Consider the following 23,515-nt stretch of genomic DNA (forward strand, 5'->3'; position numbering starts at 1 on the left):
TCCAATATAACATGAACACAATCCTCCACCCCTAAATTAGATTCGGCAATCACTTAACCCCTTTAACCTCAACTTTCAAGTTAAAAGCAATTAACCACTCACCATATCCTACATTACTATCCATTTTAATGACATTAACACATCTACTAAGAGTTTCAAGCTTCTTGGCTGAATTTCAACCTCAAAATCCTAAGTCTAATCTATAGGATGAGTAGAATTTGAACTAACCATCTCAAACATGCATAGATTTTCAAGAATCATTCAATACATACCTCATTCTAGCCATCTTCCAAGCCAAAATCCAATAACCAAATCTCCCTTCCTTCTCCTCACTCACGGCAATAGCCAAAGAAAAAAAAGATGAACACTCCCTCTTCCCTCCTTATTTTATTCATCTCTTCCTTTTTAATTCCTTTCTTTAATTTATTTTAATTTACTTACCAATATTAAATAATAAACAACATAAACTTGGAGGATGGAGTCATGCTTGGCCGGCCACTTATCAAGAATTGGGCACTTTGACATGCAAGTCCCCTTTTTCTTCCACATGCACTAATAGGTCCTCATGCATTGACCTATCACATTTAAAAATTTTCTCATATAAGTCCTATTGACTAAATTCACATGCAATCGACTAAATCGAAGCTTGAAATTTTCACACATTCATGATTACATATTCTAGACAATAAACATCACATTCAAACCTTTCGGTGACTCGGTTTAGCGGTCCCGAAACCACTTCCCGACTAGGGTCAATTTTGGGCTGTCACACATATGGCCGAATATACCTAATCATACATACACCTAACCAAAAAATAATTTCTAAAATCTTTATATCATTTATACACTAGTAAAGCATCCTCTCCCTTTCCATCAATTTAGCACATGCATTACTCATTAACCTACAAAAATTATATTCGGCCTTAGCACACAACTTGCTAGCCGATTCTTCCCCATCTAGCAACCAATGCACATATGTGCTCACTCAAAAATGCTAAAAAAAAGAGATTCAAGAATCATCAATCCACCATCACATGCATCATTAACAAGCTTCATATTTAGCATGCAATGGCATTAACACAAACTCCACCTAGGCCGAATCTTAACTCATCTTCATGCCTCATCACCACAACATCAAACATCAAAATACCAACCAAGAATGTAACATGCATGGCCGAATATCATCTCCATCATTTAACAAAGTTTGAACCATGGCTAGGTAGATTTCAAACTTACAACTTAAAATATACATGAATCTCAAAGAATAATATCAAACATACCTCAATCTAGTTACATGCATGGCCAAACTTCCTCCTAATTCTCTTCCAAACCAAACATGAAGCAAGAACTCCTTTCTCCTCCCTTAGAATTTTCGGTCAAAAGAGGATGAAAAAGGATGAACAAAATTTTTCTTTTCCTTTCTTTAGCTCACGGCAATGGGGGGGGAAACAACCACTCATTTTTTTGTTTTTCCTTTCTTTATTACCCATATTCCTTATTTTATTTTTTTCCTACATACCTCACTAGGCCAACATGTTCCCAACATGTTTCCACCCATAGCATGGCCAACCACTAGCTCAAATTTTGGGTAATTTGACATGCAAACCCATCATTTTCACAACATGCATTAATAGACCATTTTAAATTAGCCTACCATATTTTCACCATGTCTCATATCGATCCCTATTTAATAATTTCTCATGCAATTGGCAAAATTGGAGAATGAAACTTCCACATACTCATGTACACACATAATAAGCATAGAATATGGAAATTAATTATTTTTATGACTCGGTTTTGTGGTCCCGAAACCACTTCCCGACTAGGGTCAATTTTGGGCTGTTACAGGACTGGTTGACATTGTATGATGCCAAGGTAAATTGTAAACAGAAAACACTAGAGTTGAAATGTGAAAATGGTGAAATTCTGTAGGTTGAAACAGATGAATCAAATAAATTGCCTATGGTGATTTCGTGCATGTCTGCTCAGAAATACATGAGGAAAAGGTGTGAAGCTTATTTTGCCTATGTAATGAATACTGAGATGTCTGAATTGAAGCTTGAATAAGTGCCGATAGCTTGTGAATTTCCAAATGTATTCCCAGAGGAATTGCCAGGGTTGCCTCTAGACAGAGAGATAGAGTTTGCCATTGATTTGTTGTCGGGGACTGTACTGATCTCGATTACTCCATATAGAATGGCTCCGACTGAATTAAAAGAATTGAAGGCTCAGTTGCAAGAGTTAACAGACAAGGGATTCGTGAGACCGAGTTTCTCTCCCTGGGGTGCTCCTGTATTGTTTGTAAAGAAGAAGGATGGCCCAATGAGACTTTGCATTGATTACTGTCAGCTCAATAAGGTGACTATAAAGAACAAGTACCCGTTACCGAGGATTGATGATTTATTCTTTCAGTTAAAGGGGGCAACAGTGTTTTCAAAGATCGATTTAAGGTCCAGTTACTACCAGTTGAGAGTTAAGGAGTCGGGTGTGCCGAAAACTGCCTTTAGGACAAGGTATGGACATTATGAGTTTCTTGGGATGCCTTTTGGCTTAACAAGTGCTCCAGCTATATTTATGGACTTGATGAATCAAATCTTTCGGCCATATTTGGATAAGTTTGTAGTAGTGTTCATAGATGACATTCTAATTTATTCTCGGGACGAGTCTAAGCATGCCAAACACTTGAGAACCATATTTCAGATCTTGAGAGAAAAGAAATTGTTTGCTAAGTTTAGTAAAAGTGAGTTCTGGCTTCGTAAAGTCAGATTTTTGGGGCATATAGTTTCAGGTGATGGTATTCAAGTGGATCCGAGCAAAATTTTCGCGATCGTTGACTGGAAACCGCCAAAGAATATATCTGAGGTTAGAAGCTTTTTAGGCTTAGCCGGGTATTATAGACGTTTTGTCGAGGGATTTTCGATGATTGCCTCTCCTATGACTAAATTGTTGTAAAAGAACGTTAAGTTTGAATGGACTGATAAATGTCAGTAGAGTTTTGAAAAGCTGAAAGCACGATTGACTGAAGCACCAATTTTAGTACAGCCTGAGCCAGGGAAGGAGTTCGTAATTTATAGTGATGCATCATTGACAGGCCTTGGATGTGTACTGATGCAAGAGGGTAAAGTGGTAGCTTATGCCTCGAGACAGTGAAAGCCGTATGAGAAGAACTATCCTACACATGATTTGGAATTGGCCGCTATTGTCTTTGCCTTGAAGATCTGGCGACATTATTTGTATGGTGAAAAATTCCGAGTTTTTACTGATCAAAAAAGTTTGAAGTATTTGATGAATCAAAAGGATTTGAATCTGCGACAATGGAGATGGCTTGAATTATTGAAAGATTATGAGCTAGTGATTGATTATCATCCGGGAAAAGCAAATGTAGTTGTGACGCCTTGAGCAGGAAATCTCTTTTTACTTTGAGAGCCATGAATACGGAGTTAGCATTGTCTGATGATGGGTTAATCTTAGCAGAGATGAGGGCTAAACCATTATTTCTCCAGCTGATTTGTGATGCTCAAAAGAACGATAGTGAGTTGCGAACCAAGAGAACTCAGTGCGAATCAGGTTACAACTCAGATTTTCTAGTTGGACCAGATGACTGTTTGATGTTTCGAGACAGGATATTGTACCGAAAAATGATGAATTGATTCAGAAAATATTACATGAGGCACATAATGGCTATTGTCAGTTCACCCTGATAGCACAAAAATGTATAATGATTTAAAGAAGTTATATTGGTGGCCAGGCATGAAAAGGGACATTTCTGAATTTGTAACTAAGTGTTTGATCTGTCAACAAGTAAAAGCTGAGCATCAAGTGCCTTCAGGATTACTCCAACCGGTAATGGTGCCTGAGTGGAAATGGGATAGGATTACCATGGATTTTGTAACTAGTTTGCCACTGACTCCTAGAAAGAAGGATGCTGTCTGGGTAGCAGTTGATAGGTTAACAAAGTCGGCTCACTTTATATCGGTACGTACCGATTATTCACTTGATAAATTAGCTGAATTATATATTGCTGAAATTGTGAGGTTGCACGGGGTACCTATGTCTATAATATCAGATAGAGATCCGAGGTTTACCTCGAGATTCTGGAAAAAGTTACAATAAGCTTTGGGCACAAAATTGAACTTTAATACCGCGTTTCATCCACAAACAGATGGTCAGTTGGAAAGAGTAATCCAAGTACTCGAAGATATGCTTAGATGCTGTGTTTTAGAATTTGAAGGAAGTTGGGAGAAATATCTACCTTTGGTTGGATTTGCCTACAATAACAGTTTTCAGTCGAGTATACAGATGGCACCATACGAAGCCTTGTATGGTCGCAAGTGTCAGACTCTTTTATATTGGACTGACCTTAGTGAGAAACAAATTCATGGAGTTGATCTAGTTAAAGAAACCGAAGAGAAAGTAAAAGTAATTCGGGATTGCTTGAAAGCTGCTTCAGATCGACAAAAGTCATATGCAAATTTAAAAAGAAAAGAGATTGAATTTCAGGTGGGTGATAAAGTGTTCTTGAAGGTGTCACCATGGAAAAAGATTCTGAGATTTGGCCGAAAAGGCAAGTTGAGTCCGCGTTTTATTGGGCCGTACGAGATTATTGAGAGGATTGGACCAGTGGCATATCGGTTGGCATTACCGGCAGAATTAGAAAGAATTCATAGTGTGTTTCATGTATCAATGTTGCGACGTTATCGTTCTAATCCTTCACATGTGATTTCTCTAACACAAATTGAGATTCGTTTGGACTTGACCTATGATGAGGAACCGATTAAGATTTTGGCTCGAGAAGTAAAACAGTTGAGAAAGAAAAGTATAGCTTTAGTGAAAGTGTTATGGCAAAGACATGGAGTAGAAGAAGCTACGTGGGAACCGGAGGAAGCCATGAGAAAATAGTACCCAAACCTTTTTACTGGTAAGATTTTCAGGGATGAAAATCCCTAAAGGGGGGAGAGTTGTAACAGCCCGATTTAGGGCCAAAATAGAACAGTGGTTTTGAAACCACGAATTTGAGAATTTATTATTTTGATTAAGTTTTAGTGTTTGTATTATGATTGCATAACCGTGTGAGAATTTCGTTGCGAAATTTTATCGATTGGGTGTTTAATTTTACGTTTAGGACTAAATTGAAATAGGTGAAAAATGTGTGTGTTCTAGTTCATAAAGTACTTGATTGAAATGGAGGTTTTAATTAGAGGTCCTTAAATGGAAATTAGACCATTATACTTTATATGGACAAAAATTTGGACATGGATGGAATTTTTAGAAAGTTTAGCAGTAATGGCATTTTGGTCATTTGCATAATAAATGAAATAAAATGGGAAAAATAACACAAAAATGTGTTCATCCTCATTTTAACTTGGCCGAAACTTGCATGTTCTCCATAGCTAGGGTTTGTTTCAAGCTTTCAAGCTCAATGGTAAGTGCATTCAAGCCCCGTTTTTAATGTTCTTTACATTTTTGAAATCCTCGTCGCTCGGTTTACCTATTTCTACCATTATTTCGAGTTAGTGTTTATGTTTAAAAATTTACCCATGAATGATATGCATGTATTTTGATGTTTGATGGTAGAATATGAATGTTTGAGGTTAGGAGAACGATCTGTTCTAAGCGATTTTTAGCAAAAACGAGCAAAACGGTATAATCGGTAAAAATACCTAATGCTCATAAGTACATGTTAGAGTGACAATTTGATGTTGTTATAGAAGAGAAAAATGTTCAGCATGTCATAAAACATAAGAATAAGGGCTGAAATTAAATTTCCAAGCCTAGGGGCAAAATCGTAATTTTGTAAAAGTTAGGGGGAAAATGTAATTTTTTACATAATGTGATTTTTGGATTGAAATAAATAGTATGAGTGTTAAATGAGCTAAATGTGTTGTTAAGATCAAGAAAGGCGTGGAATCGACCTCGAACGAGGGAAGGAAAAGGTTTTGGACTAAATTGCAAAATTTCCATATTTTGCACCGAGGTAAGTTTGTATGTAAATAATACATTAACTTCATTTACATTTTTGTATTTCAGCCTATTTTATAATTTTGAATCATAAACCGACTATTGGAATAATGGAAATAAGTAATAGTGAGAGAAATCCCGGTTGAACTTTCAGAAAGATTGAATAATATAGATGAAATGTAGCTAGGTCACATGTATGGTGCTAAGTGCACATCATGTGTACAAGAGAGCTACGAGACACTATGTAGTAGCTAGGTCACATGTGTGATACGGGATGTATCCCATGTAGACAAGAGAGCTACGGGAGAGGATAAATGTAGCTAGGTCGCATGTGTGATTCCAAGTGAAGGACACCATGTAGACAAGAGAGCTACGAGATAAATTGGCTAGGTCACATAGGTGGTACTAAGTGTACACCATGTGTAGAAGAGAGCCGAATTATATGAAATATGATAGTGGAGCTGTGTGCTGAAACCATTAAGTATCGAGGATTGATCCGAATTGTTCAACGGGATGATTTTATAGTGACATTGTAATCATGAACCTACACTTGTGATGTATGAAATGTGGTGAAAGTGAATTGTGATATGTAGGCTAAATGAGGTAAATACAAAGAAAGTGTGAAAGAGTGAATTAGCAATAATACTGTTTTGGACGGTTGCAGTGATGTGAATTTGAAAAATCACCAAAAATAGTAGGAATTTAATTAGAGGCTTAATGAGATATGCATTTAAAGCTCAATGAATATATTTTCATGTAAAAGAAACAGAGCAAGTAAAGGAACTCTATAATTTGAGATATTTATAATTGTGTGTGACTTGCTCAGAATGACCATGTGATCCCCTGTTATTACTTTGAAAAATCATTAAAAATTATAAAAAACTAATTAAGAAATATAGTTTAGATGTTTAGATTCCTTATTGAGTCTAGTTTTAAATGAAACAGATTTCATGGCTATTGGAATTGTGTATTGGGAGAAATTCAATTCGTAGTGAACAGAGGTTAGATCAGTCGAGCTGTATAACAGGGGAAACTTTAACTAATAAACTGTACTAATTGGCTGGACCAAAAATTCTAGAAAAAAATTAGTAAAAAGTAATATGAGTCTAGTTTCAGAAAAATTTACAGAATTGAATTTCGAGTTTTGTAACTCGAGTTATGATTTATTTAGTGAGTATGATGCAGTAGAGACAGCTTGACCAAAGTGGAGTAAATGGTGAAATTAAAAGTAGATACACTTGAGTTATTATGTAAACATATTAGATTCTTATTAATTATTTACATACTTGCTTACTAAGCTATAAGCTTACCCTCTTTTCTCTCTTTTGTCTTATAGTGTCGTCTAGCTTGCACAAGAGTCAAGGATCGTTGAAGATCTGCCTGCACTATCAATATTTTTGGGTATTTGAACTAAACATTTTGAATTATGGCATGTATAGTAGACTTAGTTATTTTATTACGTGTCATAATTGTCTAGGCTTTAAAATATTAAGTATAGTATTTGACCGATTATTTTGTACGAAGCCTTTGAAAATTGGCTAATATTATTAAAGGCATATGTTATAATGATTCATGATCTAATTGTATGCCATATTTTTGTTTTGGTTTTATTTAATGGTATGTATTATGATTCGGTAATACCTCGTACCCTGTTCCGGTGACGGATACGGGTAAGGGGTGTTACATCAAATCTGGGAAGATAGATTTGAAATTCCTCCAAAACCTATAGGTTAAACAAAGAAGAAATCAAATTGCTCTCAAATAAAAGAATAGCTTACCTCAAATTTTACACTCCGATGAAGGAAGTGAGAAAAGCGTCTGATTATACAAATTTGTTGCGAGTAACCTACAAAATAGAAAAGCGATTCAAGTCAGATGTATGTTACCTCGACAATGAGACTTCACCGTGTTTGCTAATTCTTTTGGGGGAAATTTAGGGATTAGGAGAATTAGAGAATTGGGGAAATCTGTTTTGGGTTGGGGGGGAGAATGGCTAAGTGTCGGGCATGAGAAATAGAAAACATTTCAGAAAGGAAAACGACGCCGTTTTCGTTAAACAATTATGTTTTTTTGCAGCTTTTTTTTAAACGCCGCTAATCCCCTAAATCTCTAATTAAATTTTACTTAAATTTTTTCATATTTATAAATAATTAACGTAAATTTACTTAAACCTCATGATATTGTTTTAATTTTTTTTATAAATATATACATGTTATTTTCATTTGATATTTATTAATTTTCTAAATATAAACAAGTTAATTATTTTTAATTATTTTTTTTCTATTACTCATTGAACTATATGTAAGTTGTGGATTTAGTCCTTTTACTTTAATTTTGTTATTTTTAGTCATTGTAATTTTCGAATTTTGAAATTGTAGTATTAATTAAATGGTAGCTATTAAATTCATTAAGTTTTGCTATTTCTAAAATCTAATGTAACTAACATATTACTCACAAAAAGCCAATTACGGATTTAACGATTGTCATTTGTGTCAAAATTAAAATTTCAAAATTCGAAAAGTATAGGGACCAAGAATGATCTAATTGGATAACATTAACTCAACCTACAACTTTACGCACAATACCAAGACTAATAGCAGAATTTAACCAAACATATATAATTGCTATCATTTGAGTGATCATGACTAAAATTTTAAATTTTGAAAAGTACAAAAGATAAAATTGATCAATTTGAAAAATACAGGGACTAAAACTAATCAAATTAAAATATAAGGACTAAATACACATTTTATATATAGTACATGGGATAATATTGACTTTTTTAAAAAATTAATACAACTATGATTCAAACCCATATTACTCTTGAAATATATGAAAACGACGCCGTTTTCATTAAGCTACTATGTTTTTTTGCGGCGTTTTTTTAAAAAATGTCGCTACTCCCCTAAATCTTCAATTAAAACGACGCCGTTTTCGTTATACTATTTTGTTTTCTTGCGGCATTTTTTCAAAAAATTCCGCTAATCCCCTAAATCTCCAATTAAAACAATGCCGTTTTCGTTAAACTACTATGTTTTTTGCGGCGTTTTTTAAATCTCCAATTAAAACGATGCCATTTTTGTTAAACTATTATGTTTTTTGCGGCGTTTTTTAAGAAATGCCACTAACTCTTAGTTTTTATATTTCTTTTTTATTTGTTATATTGCATGATAACTTTGAAATTTTAAGTTTAAATTTCACTTAAATAAATTAACTGTAGAGGAATTAATTTGAATTGAATTATTTTTAATATATCAAAATATTTTTAGATTAAATCTTAAACCATTTAATATATATAAAGTTTATCTATTATCTCTTAAATAATTTAAACTATAATCATAATTTTAATATATTAAAATTAATATTATCTCTTTTACAATTATATAAGAAATCGTTTAATATATAAATTAAAAAACACTAATTAATCTAAACCCTAAACCTCTAACCCCTATCCCATGCATAAACACTAAACTTTAAACCCTATATCCTAAACCCTAAACCCTTAACCCTAAACCCTTAACCTATAACCCTTAGACTCTAAACCATAAACCTCTAACCCTTAACCCCTAAACCTTAAACTCCAACTGTTAAATTATAAACCATAATCCCTAAACCCATAATTCATAAACCTTCAAATAGTAACTCCTAAACCTTAAACCCTACACCATATATCCTAAACCATAAACCCTAAACTATAATGATAATTAATTCAATATTTTAAATTCAATACTATCTCTTTTACGATTATATAAGAAAATATTTAATATATAAATTAAAAAACAATCAGTCATATACCAAAAAAACTTTAAAATTATTTTTAATAATAGTATTTTAATTTTTTTTCATTCTAAAAAAATATTTTCCTATGTTTTGACTTTCAAAATTTTTCTACGTCTCATTATATTTTTTGAAGAATTTAAATATTCAATTAAAAAATTATACTTTATTGCAACGATTTTTAAAAAACGCCTCTAATGCTCGATATATAGTGGCGTTTCAAAAAAGCGCCGCTAAAGCCACTAAAAGCTCAATATAAAATGACGGCGTTATGTATAATTTATTGCGGCGTTTTTAGGAAAGCGCCGCTAATGGTGGACCTATAGCGGCGTTTTTAAAAAAGCGCCGCTAAAGCTCAGTATAAAATCACAAAGTTGCGCATAATTTTTTGCGTTGCTTTCTAAAAAACACCGCCAAAGGTGTTCCTGTAGTGGCGTTTTTAGAAAGCGCCGCTACTGCTCGATATTTAGCGGCGTTTTTTATTAAAACACCTCTAAAAACGCCGCTAAAAGCCTATTTTGCAGTAGTGAATTACCATATAAGGACCTTAAGTTTTGAATTCCATAGCTATTTGATCTTTATAGCTACTAGAATTCAACTTTTTCATTTTATGCGATTTAATCCTTCTCGTAATTCGGCACTAAATCAAGAAAATTTTCATATCAGAATTTTCACACATCATTTCTATCATATTATGGGCCATATGGTAATATAAAAATAGAATATATTTTGGACCGAATTTGTAGTCCTAAAACCACTATTCCAATTTCACTGAAAAATGGGCTGTTACAATTCTTCATTTATTTGACTCAATCCTCATGATTACCTCTCCATGCAGGGCTTCCCATAAATACCTCTTCTTTGGATCAACCAAGGTAGATGATGAAGAAGAGAGGAAAATGAACATAATTGAAATGAATTCCCTCTGGGAAGTCATTTTCCAACTATTTATAGCCTTTTCACGTATAATCTTCAACCGTATAGAAACCATCTATCGATAAACATTTTGTCTCCTACTAAAGAACCAATGGGTTTTAATCCAACCATATTAGAATTGGATCTCAACCATGTCCAATTTGGTTACTAAATTTTCTTGATTTTTAAGAAGAGGCCGCTAGCTTATGGCTCTTTTCAATTTGACCCCTTAATTATTCCTTAATTTACGAACTTAGAGAAAATTGGGTAGGATACGTCGTATCTATAAACCTAGTTTTCGCTAATTACCTTCACAAACTAAAGCATGCATAAATCACCTCAAATCAATTATCACACACAAAAATCTCCCCAAAAACGATGCCAACAACTTGACCTTGCCATAGTGTATGAACACTAAGCAAAGAAATTTGCACAAAAGATATAAAGATGACAATGTCGCTTAAACTGTAAGTGTGATAGGTCAATTATAATATTTGTGTTACAATAAAATACGAAGTATTCCAATGATCGAACCCAAAGAAGATTGAGAGATAAGATTGATCAGCATTAACTAAAACATGCAAAAAGGAAGTCTAGCTAGCTAATTCCTAGGTGGCATAGTACGACAAGTCATGAAAAGAGGTAAATTACATTAAATAATGAACTAGAGGAACTAAAAAGCAATAAAACCAATTTCAAAAACTTAATAATCAAGTAAAGAAAGTGGTTGATTAATATCCATGTCAATGGTTAGTTACCAGTTTAGAGAGCTTGAATGTCTAATTTTCCTAATTGGTCCAATTTTACCTATCGGTCACCATTTTATTCAAATAAAAAATTTAATCCATTTTATCTTTTGACCTTACTAAATTAAATCGGGATAATCGAATTAATGCTCAATAAGATTTCCTCTTGATCTCACTTATCTAAATAATCCAATAGAATCGTCAATTGTAGGCTTTCAATTTCATTTGATTAAATCCAAATTTTACAATCTAGTCTCTAAACTTTAAATCAACCAATGAACATTTCAATTAATAAACCACAAGCAAAATTAGTTCCTACCCATTATCAATTCACAAAACCCATTCATTTTTAAGCTAGGTAAGCAAGAAAATAATATAAATTGAGAAGGTTGAGTAATGCATAGTAAAACCAATGAAAATCTTGAATTGATTTATGGATAATATGTTGAGTCCTCATTTATCCATGCCCAATTGTTAATTTGCAAAATTGGATGGATAAAATGCTCTATTTCTATTGAATCAAGACAAGATTACAAATAGTACAAGAAGGTCTCTGTACTTTTTGCTAAGGAAAGCAATGTGAAAAAAATCTAAAAGGAATTTTCTAAAAAGTTTAACCTAAAGAAGAAAAGTACTAAGAATCTAATGATAGAGTCTCTTTAAAATGTGTCATAAAGTGACTTATATAGTTTGAAATAATTTGGCCTACAATTGGCAATTATGCCTTCTTTTAATAATTGATTTAAGCTTGGCTACACTGAAAGTTGCCCTTTAGATTTTTCCCTTGTCAAGCACTAGTGTCGCGACACCCACCCTTTGATGTCGTGATACCCTCGGCAATCGACTCCCTTCGGTGTTTGGAAGCTTTAGTGTTGCAACATTGTCCCTTTGGTATCACGACATTGCCCTTATGCAAAATGGCTTCCTCAACTTTGGCTACCGTGCTCTATCTTGCAACCTTGATAGCTTGGAGTCATGACTAGATTGGCTGGTGTTGCAACAACACTCCCTTGATGTCGCAACTTTAGAGACAAACATCTTAGAAGTGCAATTTGGTGAAATCTAACTCTTTGATTGTTGGTATAGTCATTTGTGTCGTGACCTTGGCCCCAAGGAAAACTCCTCTTCTCGCTTTCACCTCAACCACCTTCTTGAAACAAGCTTAGTCCAAAAGTTAAACCCCTCGTGGCAAAAACTTGTCATTTTATTCAAAAATGCCATAAAAACTAACTTTGAACAGAAAATCTAATAACTAAAGAAAAATGATAAAAAAAAGCATCATAAAATACTCGAGAATAAGCTCTTCAAGTGTTTAAAGAACATAATTTGACGTATATAAATATGACAAATCAACTATAATCCTATTTGTGAAAATTTTTTTAATTACATCATTAGTGCATAAAATAATTATCTTCTTTCAAATTCTTGGAGTTTTTCTTTTTAAAATTCTTAAGAAATTTATGAATTTTACATATTCGTACATTTATACTTTCCAAATATATTATATTGAAATTTGATTAACTTATTGATGGTTTATGCATTTCATTCTTTCATCTTAATTAAAATATAAAATTAAAATCAAATTTTAAATTCCAGCAAACATGACATAAATGATTTATTTTAATTATTGTTTTATTAGTTGTTACCTAGTAGATAATGTTTATTATATTTTAAAAATCAATTAGATAAAATTTATTATTTACTAATATATATACGCAAATTATTTAATTTATTACTTTTGTTGGCATTATTGATTGGAATCAAATATCTATGGACTACAATGGTCCATATTACAAGTCCACGTAGATCATTTGTTATTTATCTCCTCTATTTGTGAAGTTATGTAATTTATCACTTCTAATTGTTAGAAATTAAGGGTTAATTTAATAATATTTTTAAAAGTGTCTTTGAGTTAAAAAATTATTTTTGAATAAAAGTTCAAACTTTTTGCTTCTGATTTTAGTTAAAAAAGTGTTTTTCTAAAAATATTTTTTATCTTAAAAATATTTTTAAAAAATTCAAAAATATCTTATTTAACAATACTTTTATCTCAAACATATTTTTTATCCTAAACATATTTTAATCCTATAAGTAGGCTAATGGATGAATTTATATTAATCATTCAATCAATCTAAAAAATTTATATTTTTAATTTTAATCTCTATTCAATTCATTCATAAATGGAAGATTTTTAAATTTGAATTCTTAACCTTTTCTTTTTTGTTAATAAGCGACGTGCTAATTTAGTTTTTTTCTTAAAGATTAGTTGCGAAAGGAATAATTACATATTTCGCTCTCCAATTAAAAAGAAAAACATTTTAAGCCTTCATTTAATTTGTCGTCTTTTTTAGTCTTTAAAATTACGTTATTTGCTAAATCACTGTAAAATAAATAAAATAGTTATCATCTGTTAACTTTACTAACTTGGCATACACATGAATTACCAAGTGGATGTCACATCAACAATTAATTAATTTTAAAAAAATTAAAAATTATTTTTTAAAATATTTCTATTTTTAAAAAATTAATTAATTACTGACATGATATCCACATGGCACTTGCATGCCACATTAGCAAATTTAATAAACATTAATTTTTTCATTCATTTTGAGATGATTTGATAAACAATATAAGTTCGATGATTAAAGAAGATGAAAAATTAGATAAACATACTAAAGTAATTTTTTTTAATTTAAAAGTACCGAATAAATCATTATACGTTTGTGAAATAATTTTCGTTTCTTTATACTGAATCATAATGTGATTGCTGTTGATATCGGATTTGATGCTGGTTTGAGTGTAACAATTATATAGTAAAAGTACAATATTAGTTTATTATTCTATTTTCAAAGTTAACCTCTCTATTTTATTAATTTTCTGAAGCATACAAACAAATTGCAAAGAAACAATGCCTTCAAGACAAAAAACGACAGCATTGCAAGGGGAGAGTGATGGATTATAATTATTATTTTGCCTTAGCTTTGGTATTTAAGATGGATATTGATCAATAGCTAATTAGATATGTGTTGATTATATCTATATAAAACATATTAAGAATTCCGGTCAACCACCGTTGCTAATAGGTCATGAATAATGATTATTACGAAGGATTTAACTTTTTTTTTTAATATAAACAAACAATTACATCAAAATACAATGAAAACAGAAATAATTTATTAAATCAAACATTTAAAGTTAGTTGTGAGCTCTCCAAAAGTTTTGTCAAAAATTTGAACACCTTCATTCCTATCCATTTTAAGTAGGAAATCTAATTTTTATTCTTTTCCTTAACAACATGACTTAATCTCTATTATTCAGTACACTATAAAGCTTAAAAAATTCTCCTTACCAAGAGGAATTTTGATACTATAAATTGTTCATTTTAAATAGTTTTAATTACCTCTAAACTATAAGCGAATATAATCATTTTAACAAGTTTCCTTTCTAAATTTTTTGTCTTTAATAATTGAATGCAAGTAGCTAGGCATATAAATAAATAATAAATGATTGGCTTTACAACTAGTGATATAACCACGTAGCGGTACTCAATTTTGATATTTTTCTCTTTTAAATTATAATTATAAATTTATACGAATTAATATATTTAAGTAAAAGTATATTTAGAATCACAGGGGAGAAATTAGATGGAAGTGTAATCATTTAATTTTATTTCATTTTTGTAGTATAATTTATAATTGCACAATTATAAATTTTAAATTCTATAAAACTTTGTTAAAAAAATTTATAAAAATTGATTTTTTTTAAAACCAATGAATAATACTTCAAAAAAATTTTCTAAACAAATAACAAAATCTAAAGTCAATAATCAGTCTAAGAAAGTATTCAACAATATAATTACTAATAAAATTAACAAAAAAATATCATATGAAATTTTATCTAGTTACTCTAACATTTAGTATTTGTTGGGTTATTCTTTTCCTAACACTAAACATATACTTTTTGTCATCATCAATTGATCATTGACCAAGTATAAATAATTGATATAAATATTATGTCCATTAGTTAAATTTAGTATAAATAATTGATAACAAATATTATGTGATTTATATAATTATTTAATAGGTCAAAATGTATCATAAATTATCTCTTGTCATTAAAGTTATTAGATTATTTAAACGAGATTAGTAAAATAGCATATAATTATACTTTAAAAATAATATATATCCTAAAATTAAAATAGTATTATTATTGTATAAAAATAACTTTTTAAAACTTGAATCATGTATACTTAAAAAGTCATACGGTAATTAAATTTGAATGTAACTGTTTGTAATTACATGTGTAATTATTCCAACTCTCACCCTTTTCCATAAGAATTGTAGAGTGTAATTGGGGACTTCTAATTATACTCAATTTAATGGGACCCGCTAATTATAGTGATTTACTCAAAAATATCAAATATATGTAATTAAAAGTAATTATAGCCAAATACAATTATTCGATAATTTTTCAAACACATACTAAGTCATGATCAGCCTAACAAGTTACAATATATATCCATACAACTTTAATATAGAATATTGTGTATTTGATAAGAAAAGAAATAAGAAGGGAAGAAGAAAAAAAAGGGAAAAGAAGGTTGATAACTTCTACCAATTGAAGAGAAAAGCAAAAAGAGAAGATAGAAAGGAGAGAAAAGAGAGAAAATTCTAAATAATTGCTTGATTATTCTACTATCTTGGAAAGGTATATATACAATTAAAGCATATACAAAAGAAGAAAAAAAAATCTCTCTATAACCCTAATTAATAGCCTAATTCACATAATTACAATTCCTAATATTATGCAAAGAATCTCTACGTTAAAACATTCTTAACACTCCCTTTCAATCTAGAGCATATAGATCATATGCTCCTAGCTTGTTACATATATGCTCAATCTAAGGTTTTCGAAGAGATTTAGTGAGAATGTCAACTAGTTGATTATTAGAATTGGGAAAACTAGTAGTAATACACTTTGATTTGATCTTTTGTCTAACAAATTGATAGTTTATCCATATATGTATGTGTGTGTTGTCCTTTCATGAAACACTAAATTTGTAGTAGTGTTGTGTAATTATCACATTACGTTGTCCATTTTACATCTTAACTCCTAAAAAAGTTGTATCAACTAAATAAGTTCACAAGTGAATAGAGCCATAGCTTGGTACTCTACTTCACCTTGCAACCAGATCTTCCTTCTTGATTTTCCATGTTATTAAATCCCTTCCAATGAAGACACAATATCCTGAACTAGACCTCCCATCTAAGGGAGATCCTACCCAATCAACATTTGAATATCCAACTAACTTTGTTTATCCGTTATTTTCATACAACAAACCTTACCGAATCAACATCCAGTTACAGTGAACATGTTGGGTTATGAAATATTGAACATATTTTCACAAAATTTTACGAGGGTAAAATCGTCAAAGAAATTTCAAGGGTAAAATAAGGATGAGAAAATTATTTAATATAAATATTAAAGTTTATTTTGGGAAATGGAAAAATTGAATTAGGTTGGATCACATTATAAGTACTGGGTCAAAAGGCCCAAGCAGTACTCGTAATTAGACCCGATGATAAGAGGCCTGAATCCCTATCATAATTTGTATGAGGGGAAGCACACCCTATTAGCCCCTCTCCCTCTCCCTCTACAATTCAACAAGGGTTCTACCTTCTCTTCTTATAAATAAATGACACTGGTAGGGCATTATATACAGCTTTGAGATATTGTTCCTCTGCCAAAAAATATAGAGAATTTATTCTTGACTATTGAGTATATTTTTCTAGATAACAATTCTACTGGTTTCTATTAAAAAAGAGAAAATTTCCATTTTCACTCCAAATAAAAGAGAGAAAAATTATTCTAGTTCTGTGTTTTGATTTAATTAGTCTGAGCTCACATTCGAAGCAGTTCATGGTACGAGAATAGCGGAGAAGATCATTTGGTTAAAAGCCAAGAATAATGAACATCTGCTAAGCCGAAAAAATAGGTATGAATTTGGTTAAGGTTTATTTCTATAAATATATAAACCAGGTCAATTTTCAAATTTTTAAGTTTTCTTTGTGCAAGAAAACTGCTAGATTTTTTCCAATATGTTGTACAATGGAAAATTAGGGTATCCATAGGGGTGTTTCTATCGTGGTTACTAGGTCCAACCCCATTGCTCTCCTTGTCACCCCCATGAGTCCTCTTACTACCACCACTGCAATGGCTTCTACCCTCATGATGACTATGGTTGATCCTGACCATTTTAGGGGATAATGAAAGAAAATGAAAAGTTTCAAAATTAAAAAAAAATTTGTTTGTTTGGGTAAATATATTAGAAAATTCTAAAATTTGTTAAGAATTTCAAAATATGATTTTAATAGCTCGCCTAAAGAGTTAGTTTTTTTTTTCAAAATTCCTTGTAAATTAAAAAAAGTTAAACTTTAAAATCATTTTTATTGAATTTTAATAAATATTTTTTAAATTTTATTTTATTCATTCTTTTGAAAATTTTAATTTTAATATTTTAATTTTAAATTAATTCACATTTAAGTTGATTTGAATATCACCAGAATAATTTATTAATTAAAAAGTAAACTAATATTTCAAATTAATTTGCATATATATTTTATATATATAACACGGTTAATTATTCTTTTAAATTTTATATTGTTATTAAAGTGTATATAAACCTGAAAAACTTCTAGAAGAGTGGCAAAAGGAAGGAAGGAAGAGGAACTCAGATAAGGAAAACAGAAAAGGCCAAGAGAGGAAAATTCAGAGGTACAGAAGGAAACTTAATCAGCAAGGAATGTGGAAAATGATCTTAAATAAAAATGCTTCATTTCCTTGCATCTCAATTTTTATATCTAAGCGTCCAAAGGAAGTTTGGGTTTCATTTAAAATAAACGATTCAAAACCTCGAATTTGTATTTAACACTTATTGGAGTCAGAGAGGGTTTCTCTAAAACCCCTCGATAACTAAAAAAGTAGAAATGTCTGTCAACTCTAGTTGTGTATCCAGTACCGGTCAAGTAGTATCAGCCAAGTCAGGAGATGTCTGCCGGCATCAAGCTAAATGGATGACTAATTTATAGAGTAAGACAAGAATCCGTTAGGATGGCTATGAGAATATATTTATGCAACTAATTTCCTTCTATAGAGCCAAAAATAGAACTGTTGATTGAGCAGAATAGGGTTTGAATAAATATGTAAATATTAGGTTTGTGCTACGACTTCGGGAAGAGTAGAAGTGTCTGTCTCTAGGTATGAAGGGAATTATCAAAGGAAAATGGAAATAAGTTCAAAGGCCATCTTTAAATTTAAGCAAGAGAGGAAATTGTGAGGAAAAAATTTTCTCTAAAGGTAGGGGAGTTATCACAATCGGATTTCTATAAGGACTCTAAATTTAAAGCAATTCTGGGACTTAATTGAACGTATAGTAAGTTGACAGGCTCTACTAGGAATTTTTGGAAAATTTGTAACTATCGGATAAATAGTTAAGTTTCAATTCTGGTTTAGTTAGAAAGGAATCGATTGGTTCTGTAGTGTAACACCCCTTACCCATGTTCGACACCGGGACAGGATTCGAGGCGTTACTAGACTTAAACATAACCAATCATACAAAACTGGGACATAAAAATGCGTCCAAATTAAAACCATTCATACATGTGCAAACTGTCTCTTATATGGGCCTACGAGGCCTAAAACATACATTGAGGGTGGTTCGGGACTAAACCGAGAGCTTTGAAAATAATAGGAAAACTTAGAAAACTTTCTTGATTTGGAGAGTCACTCGTCCGTGTGGGTAGGCCGTGTGGTCACACACGCTCGTGTGGCTTAGGACACACCCGTGTCCTCATCCCGTGTAACTCTCTGACTATGACCTCATCAACAAAATTAGGTCACACGACCAAGTCACACACCCGTGTGCTTAGGCCATGTGGCGAATTAAATTCCACAAATTCAGTGCAGACTTCACACAGCCTGGCATTCAAGACTAAGGTTAAGAAGTGGAGTGGTATGAGTAAGATATGTGTGGTACAGGAATGTATCTAAATCTCATGAGTATTGAACTCGGTTCATGAAATTTATCTTAAGTAAGGAAGAGTAAGATAAGTTATGAAGTTCAATGACATTTATTGTCAATCCTCACTATATTCATTATTTGTAAACTGATAATTGGTAGTATGTTTGATACATGAAATTTTCATGATCTATATTGTTTATTATTTACATACAACTTACTAAGCTTTATGCTTACCCCATCTCTTTTCCTTTTCCTTTAGCATCGCCAAGTTAGCTCAAGGATCGTGGACGTTGGAGCTCGAGTCACACTATCAACAAATCTTTTGAGGTATATTTGTTTTAGTACATTTAAGTATGGCATGTACAGGGAACTTAGTATTTTGTTATATGCGTCATGTTGGTTAGCCAAAACTGATGGCTCATGTTAGTGTATTATTTCAATTTGTATTTGGCCATGAGGTATGGCTCATATTGACTATTGGGTTGTAACCTTAAATACTATTGCATGCATTAAATGTGCTACTATTCTTGAAATATGTGTTGAGTTGGTAGTTGGTAATGGATGGATGATGTCAATTTGTATGGTTATGGCATGATTTAACGTAAAGAAATAAATTGAATGAATTTAACAAGTCATGGAGTCCTAATTATATGTACTTTGATATGTAATTGTCATGCATGAGTTAAAGCTAAGGATGTCTAAGTAACCCACTTATGCCACGATGATCATCATTGATAAATGTGAGTGTGTATGTGTTAATGAGGGTGACAAAAGGGCTTGAGAATTTGCCTCAAAGTTGTCTACACGGGTAGGCACATGGGCGTCTATCTAGGCCATATGTAACACACGGTCAGCCCCATGGGTGTGTTGTTCAGCTGTGTGTCCCCTATACCCTATTTTTACAAGTTAGTATGCACAGTAGTAAACAGACAGGTAGAGACACGGCCATGTGTCTCAACTGTGTGAAGAACACGGCCTACAAACATGGGCGTGTGCCCAGGCCATATGAAGTCTGCACCTTAAATACAAAAATTAAATTTGCCACACGGCCTAGCACATAAGCGTGTGACTCAGCCGTGTGATCTTTAATTTAATGATGACATCATAAAAAAAGAGTTACACGGCCTGGAGACACGGGCGTGTCTAGGGCACACAGGCGTGTCCCTATGTCCACACGGGTGTGTGATCCTATTTTATGAAAAGTCTTCCATGTTTTTCTAAAGTTCCCAGTTTAGTCCCAAACCACCCCCGATGTATATTTTGGGCGTTGTAGGCACATAATAGGGACGATATGCATGTGTCTGCGTAGTTTTGTATTCAAAAAAATTTTATGGCTTAGTTTTGTGTGTACGTTTACATTTAAGTCTGATAATGCCCGCATCCTGTCTTGGCGTTGAACACAGGTAAGGGGTGTTACATGAACCGTCCAATAGCTTAGAGAACCTACTGAAGGCATACATGGCAAAAAATAAAGCCACTCTAAGGAATTTGGAGAATCAAATGGGCCAGCTTGCAACTGAACTCAGAAGCCGACCACAAGGTGCTTTACCTAGTGATATAGAGAATTCGAGAAATCCATGGAAGGGGCATTGTAAAGTGTTTGACATTAAGGAGTGGAAAGACATTAGAGCCCAACACTGTTAAAGTTGAAAAAGAGCTAGCTAATGCTCAAGGCTCAGAGGAAGTTCAAACGAGTGTTGAAATTCCAGTTTCATTGGAACTTGAATCTGTAAAATCAAATAAGGTTACTTCTGAACCTGCTAATTTTGATAAACTAACAACTTCATTAGATGCAGAATTGCCATAGAAAGACGAATCAACCAATTCCAGTAAAGAAGCCTCCACCACCCTACCCTTAAAGACTTCAGAAGTAGAAGTAGGAAATTCAATTCAAGAAGTTCCTAGACGTACTCAAGCAACTTCATATCAACATCCCGTTGGTTGAAGAATTTGAACAAATGCTAAACTATGTCAAATTAATGAAGGATATCCTATCTAATAAACGAAGATTTGGAGAATTTGAGACGGTGACCCTGACAAAGGAATGCGGTGCATATCTTCAAGACAAAATACAGTCAAAGTTGAAGGATCTTAGATGTTTTACCATACCTTGCAACATTGGAGCAACATATTGTGGTAAAACACTATGTGACTTGGGTGCGAGTATCAACTTGATACCCATGTCCATATTTAGGAAGTTGGGGATAGGTGAAATTAGACCAACTATGGTTACAATTCAATTGGCAGATTTATCCTTAGCACATCCTAAAGGAAAAATCAAGGACGTATTGGTAGGTGTAGACAAATTTATTTTTCCTGTTGACTTTCTGGTTCTAGACTTTGAAGCAACCAAAGAATGTCAATCATCCTGGGAAGGCCTTTCCTAGTAACTGGAAGGACCCTTGTTGATGTACAGAAGGGCGAGCTTACTATGTGTGTTTAGGACAATCAGGTAACATTTAATGTTTTTATGTCTATGTGATTTCCTGACACAATTGATGATTGTTTTGCAGTTTCTGATTTAGAGAAATTAATCATGGAAAAGGAACTCAACTATGTTAAGGACCCATTGGAACAAATTTTGACATCAGACCCTCCAAATAAAAGCTAATCAAAGGGGATTTAATCCACAATCCCGCTTTGAATCTTGGGAGTTAGAGAATAGAAATTATGCCCAACCAAAAGCGTCAATTGAGGAGCCACCTAAATTAAAACTCAAGGTACTTCCTTCACATTTAAAATATGTTTATTTAGGTAACGCTTCTACTTTGCCTATGATTGTTTCAGTGGAATTAACCATTGACCAAAAAGAGAAACTCATCCTAGTATTGAAATAATTCAAGAAGGCTACCAGATGGACCATAGCCGATATCTGTGGTATTAGTCCGTCTGTATGCATGCATAAGATCATCCTAGAAGATGGAAAAAAAGGGACAATTGATGGACAATGAAGACTAAAGCCCATCATGAAGGACGTGGTAAAAAAGAAAATCATCAAGTGGTTAGATACGGGTATAATTTACCCCATCTCAGACAGTTCGTGGGTAAGTTCGGTCCAGTTCGTGGGTAAGTTCAGTTGAGTGTAGGCCGATTGCTTCTATCTCATAATCTCGGTTTTACACCTTCAGTAAGTGGTTATGCTCTTGGCAGACTATGTGCGTGTACAGTAATGGTTAATAAGTTTGGTTGGAATAAAGGTAATCTTTAAAGGGCTGGTAATCAATATCTTGTGACGGGAATAGCTGCAAGCCTAAATCGGTCGACTAAGGCAAGCGGTAATTTATCTTTTAGATAAATATTATAAGAGGGGTCATTTTAACCCTATCGTGTAGAGACTAATGGTGTGCTATGATTGAATCTAGGATTAAAGTGCTCAAGAGGAGTGTGTACACTTTCGCAAGCAAGGTGTCTAATCTCCATTCCAACTATAGAAATCGGCAAAAGCTGGAATAAGCGAATGATGATGCTACACGAGCGTATGCTCACTCGTGTGGTAGTCTATGTGACTAAAAAGGGGCATTTGATCGTAAAGGCCATCATGAGTGATTTCATGGGCTTAGGCCGTTTTGCGCCGAACTGGGCCGTGTGGGCCTCAAGGGTATGTGGGCCCCACTAGAGTAAATCATACGGACATATGGTGAATTTTGGGCCAGGCTGTGTAACTCTCACGGCCAAGGCCATTTCTTGGCTATGTGAGCCACACGGACGTATGGGCTCACATAGGCCTACATTATGGGCCCTGGGCCTATTTTCACTGTTTGACTGTTAAGGTTGCACAGGTCGACTGAGAAGACTGTAGACCTACTGTTGGGTTGGTAAGTGTACCTGGGCGCTTAATCGATAGAATGACTATTATGCCCTTGTGTGATAAAATGATTGTTATGCCCCTATGAGATGTATGATTATATTTGAGCATGCCATTTTAAACATATTGAATGCACGTATGATATTATGACACGACATGACATGATGCATGATATGTTGCATGGCGATGGGTTTTATTATGATAGGAGGAAGTGTACTGTACTGGTAGCTCTGCTGCAAATACTATTTAGTGCCGTAACCAGTACTACTTGGAGTGTAGGGATGGGTGGGTTGA

The sequence above is a fragment of the Gossypium hirsutum genome, chromosome A01, assembly GCF_007990345.1.
Source record: "Gossypium hirsutum isolate 1008001.06 chromosome A01, Gossypium_hirsutum_v2.1, whole genome shotgun sequence".
NCBI classification, from domain to species: Eukaryota; Viridiplantae; Streptophyta; class Magnoliopsida; order Malvales; family Malvaceae; genus Gossypium; species Gossypium hirsutum.